Source organism: Macadamia integrifolia, unplaced genomic scaffold, assembly GCF_013358625.1.
Source record: "Macadamia integrifolia cultivar HAES 741 unplaced genomic scaffold, SCU_Mint_v3 scaffold3318, whole genome shotgun sequence".
NCBI lineage: Eukaryota > Viridiplantae > Streptophyta > Magnoliopsida > Proteales > Proteaceae > Macadamia > Macadamia integrifolia.
This window is the reverse complement of record NW_024869392.1, coordinates 9,633-14,684: the sequence shown is the minus strand read 5'-3', so window position 1 is coordinate 14,684 and position 5,052 is coordinate 9,633.

Genomic DNA, 5,052 nt, shown 5'->3' with positions numbered 1-5,052 from the left:
TTAGCCATGAGAGGTACTTAAGATCTACTGATGATGCATCCTTCGGCATCTCTACATCAAATCTTGCCTCTGTCAGTCACTCCCAATGTTATCGTTGTACTAACTTCCGCAACTCTTGATACAGAGGAAATCATTGATCCATGTGCAATTGTCAGTATCAAGATCAAATTCCACTTATCAGTCTAAGGGAAATTATTAGCAATATCACAATTCTTCTCCAAAGAATTCTCCATCGCAAGAATCCTCTCCATCATAGGGGTCATCTCCGATCGTTCACTCTCGGATGCCTTGTTAGATCTGTAGTCATGATGGCCAGCAAGCATCCCATTGTCCTCAGCGATTTAACTATGCGTTTCTTAGTATTAGTCATCAGCCTTTTCATGCTTAACATTTATGGGTGTCAATGTATAATCGAAACCAATTGATTATGACCGAATCGAACCATATCATAGGAATACGATCCGATTTTGGTTTTATAGGCCAGAACCCCGATTCAATTTGGTTCATAACTATAAAACTGTCGGTTAACTGGAACCTAGCGTTGAAATGTTTTAAAACTTTTAAAGTTTTAGTATTTTGACTTTCGATGGGTCCCTATGAAAAATAAAAGATAAAAGGAAAGTATTAACCGAGAGAGAAAGACGAGATAGAATTTCACTTTCACACATCTTGATTTCTTGATTTCCTGATTTCCTGATTTTCAAGATCATGATTAATTAGTTATCATATGTGTAATCTTTTACATAGATAGAAAGTATATTGTAACTCATGGATGGGTTATATTGTCTTGACTATTTAGGAAGTCTATTGTATGTAGGATTCACACTAGCTATAAGATTCATGTTAGATATGATCCAGAGTGAGAATGGCCTCTATCAGTTGCCTTTGCCTTCTCTATGCCGTCTACATTTATTGCTCCAATTGTGGATTGGCATTGCCGCTTTGGGCACCCATCCTTTTTGTAGTTTATTGAATCATTTCACGGTTTTAGTTACCAACTTCCTCACTGACTCACAACCTCTGTGATGCCTGTGAGTGTTCGAAGAGTCACCGATTGCCCTTTTCTGCTTCTTCCAAAGTGAGCTTTTCTCCATTATAGTTGCTACATTGTAATATCTAGGACCCTACCCCTTTTGTTTCTATCGATTCTTTTCATTATTGCATGATTTTTGTTAATGATTTCAACCACTATTGTTGGCTTTGCCCACTAGTTTACAAATCTGATGTGTACTCTGTAATTTTACGCTTTAAAGTTCTAGTGGAAAATCATTTTTTTTTTTAACCAAGGTGTCCGAGCCAGCTTATGTGCACCTTGACTAATCTTCAAGAAGACTAGTGCAGCAACCCACAGCCAAGGTCTCCATTTAAATCACAAATGCATAGCTAGGTAATTGAACCTGAGACCGTGCACCTATCCACCCAATCCCCAATTCTCTTGCTCTATTAAATGTCTTCAAACTGATGCTGGTGGTGAATTTGAGAAGTAAAATTCTTTTCGTTGCACTCATTGGATTAGCTCTTTTATTTCATTCTCATCTTCCCTCCTCCCCAACATTTGTCTTATGCATTCTTCGCACCTTTGGGTGCCTCTAGTTATCAATGGTTAAGGGCCTATTCTCGTAACAAATTAGAACCGCGTTCTAAGCCATGTATTTTCTTGGGCTAATCCTTGTCTCACAAGGGGTATAAATGTCTTGATCCTTCCACTCATCACCTCTATGTCAGTCGGCACGTCACCTTTGATGAGTCGGTCTTCCCGTTTTCTACATCTCTTTTTTTTTGGAATCATTAGTCTCCAGCTACCTTGCTCGGTTCAAACTTGTCCATCTTCTATATCTATGCCAAATTTATCTTCTAATGGGCCTCCTTATCCTCTTGGCCCATCTCTTCCCTCTCCTTCTCCACTAGGTCCTGTTCCATCTTCTAATGGGCCTGCTTATCCTTTTGGCCCATCTCTTCCTTTTTCCTATATATTAGGTCCTATTCCATCTCCCAATGGGTCCCTAGCTTCGGTAGTTGACCCTGTTCGCTCCTCAAGTGGACCTTCTACTACTGGAGTGTTCTCTACTCAATAACACACATGACCTAAGTGGGCGGATCAATTGTAAGTTCATCACTAAAACCATGTAGAGAAGTTAGGCTGAGAATTGAAACTTCAAGCTAAAATTGGGAGCCAAAGAAGTCACTCTGTAGAATCCTAAGCGCTTTTGTTTTATGTGTTTTTTGTGTGAGACCCACAATGGGGCCAGACAAGGACCAGAGTATGGGGCCAATGGATCCACTTATTACCACTGTTACTTTTCTTCATCTTTTTTTTTCTTTTTTTCCTTTTTTTTTTTTGAATTAATTTGTGTATTTATGTAGACAAAAGATGCATATTCATTGCAATTTCACTTATTTAAATTTATGACCCAATTCATTGTATCAAGACAAATGGAACCAATTTACTATCAATAAGGAGCATGAGCATGCTGACAGGTAAACAAATGGTAAGAAGGAAAAATTGTTCAAAACTAATGGACATATAGTTAGCCCTCAAAAGTAATAAATTCAACTGTAAACTTGTAATGAGCTTTAGGGATCTAATATGAAACAAAATCAAAATATGGAATGCATTCCTGTCTTTTAATTGAAGATCGTTTAACATTAGGAGAATGAAACAATCAGAGGAGCTATGGCGCTTCACCCTTTGATATAGATCCAATGTTGAAAACTTTCAATGAGTCATTCAAACTCCAATGGATAGTTGCCAAGGCACAAGACATGTCCTGATGCCAAAGGTGACCAGGTACCTTATATGGCACTTGCTTTGGAAACTTCCACTTCACCTATGCTCACCTTGCTACCATGACAACTATGCTCCAATGTGATGTGCAAATTGTAATTAAATAAGCACATATGGTCCTTGAATTAAACCTTTATACCTCGTGGCAACCCTTATACCTAATAATAGCATACTTCAAGGTTGAGAATTAATATATGAAAGGTTATAGGGATTAACAATTTAAACAATTATAACAAATTCATTGACTAAATATTTTGATCTAAATGTGGAAGTGTTCATAGGAATAAAGATATCGCATGTAAGATTTGACTTTATTTGCAACCAGTGGCTTGTAGAACTCTGCACCCATCATGCATAGCATTTTCTTATAACCAAAAAGAAGCAAAAGAGTAAAATTTTATTTCATGCATCATCTCGTCCCTAATGTGAGAAGGGAAAGAATAAACATTTCGTAAGTAGTTGTATTTGGTTACATGCTTTGCGAGGAAATCCGCAATGACATTTCCTTCCCTAAAGCAATGGTGATTTTCCACTCGATGGTGGAAAGGAAATGAGCAATGCCAATCCATTCTTGCATCATGAACCAAAGAATGTCATTCCCCTGAACTGCCATGACTACAGCTTTTGAATCAGACTCAATCCAAAGCCTCTGGAAAGCTAGTGATCTAACTCTGTATAACCCTTTCATCAACCCGCGGAACTCAACATAGTAATTATTTTGAATTCCCAGTGAAATGGAGAAAGCTTCAATAGATCATCTAGAGTTGTCCATGAATAGACCTCCTGCACCAGCTCTACCAGGGTTACCCAACAAGCACCCATCAACATTGAGCTTGACCCATCCATTTGATGGTTTACACCAGAAAATTTACAGGTAGGATTGTCGTTTATTGGGAACACCCTGAATACCGAGATTCCTACAAATAAGGAGGTCGAAAAGGAGATTCACAGCGCCCTCTCTTTTGACCATATTGAAGAAAAGGCTAGGATTTTTTGGTCTCGTCTAGAATCTTCTAGAGTTCCTTTCTCTTCAAAGATGGTCAAAAATCAGAATGAAGCCAACTAACCATGATTCCTTTACAGAGATCACTCTGCACTTTCTAATCCACCATTTCACCATGTCAGGGATATTTGAGTGATTCTTTTAATTCTTCTATATTTCAAAATTTAAGTATGATTTGATTTGCATAGTAAGCAATCAATTAGGCTATAGTTTACTAAAAGCATTGGCTAGTTCTAATCTGAAATGATTTTGGTATGACCTTATATCAATTGGTGAATAATGTGTTCATCGTTGGTCCAATTGCTTTGGTTTGGCATTTTTCCTCTCACATTGGTCTTTTAGGATGCACCCCACCGCACTAAACTCTTCTTTAAAGTATAATTGATAAAGATATATCATATGTCATAACTTCTAAATATAATATTGTTAACAATATAAATAACAATAATTTTGTTTTCATGGAAAGAGAGGGTCAAGGGAGAGGTTATTTCAATTCTTTTCCTCTTTAGCACCTCCTCATTTTTTTATAGACCATTTAAGCAGTATTTCTTCGTCAACCATCTGGTTTAGGCATTTAATGCTATATATATATGTGGGATGAGAGTAAAGATAAAGCACCCCATATCATTCTCTTTTCCCCTAGTTACCTTTGAACTCCATTTGATTGTGCCTTGAGTCTATCTCTTCCTTCTATCAATTGTTAGACTTGAGGATTTGATAGGCAATTTTGACTGTTTACAAAAATGGCTTATTTATTGTGATCTTCTACAACAGTTCTTGCTTTTGAATGAAGCCTGGATTCATGCACTTGAAAACCTTGAAAATATTTTTAGTTAGGAGGGTTTGCAGGAAGAGATCAATATCTTGGAGATGAGGCTGATAATAACTAATGCATCGTTGGAGAAAATAAACATGAACGTCCTTGAGGATCAGTTGGAGAAGTTGAATAATGAGCTTTCAAGAAGAACGACTACCGGGGAAAGTATCCTTGATGCATATAATGACCAAGACTAAAGCTTTCTTATTTACAATTTGAATGTTATGTGTCTTTAACTCAAATTGGTAGAACACTAAGAACATGTGCATGTCTCAAGCATGTTCTAAGGGGATGGTAGTTCAAATCCACCAAGGCCCTTCTGATTCAACTGTTCATAACCAACTCAATTGAGGTAAAGTCCTATGAACTTTAAGGTGTATGAAGTTTCATATTTGACTCTTTAAGCAGAGCGATAGAGACTCCATTTAACTTAGGTTAATCTAGGCC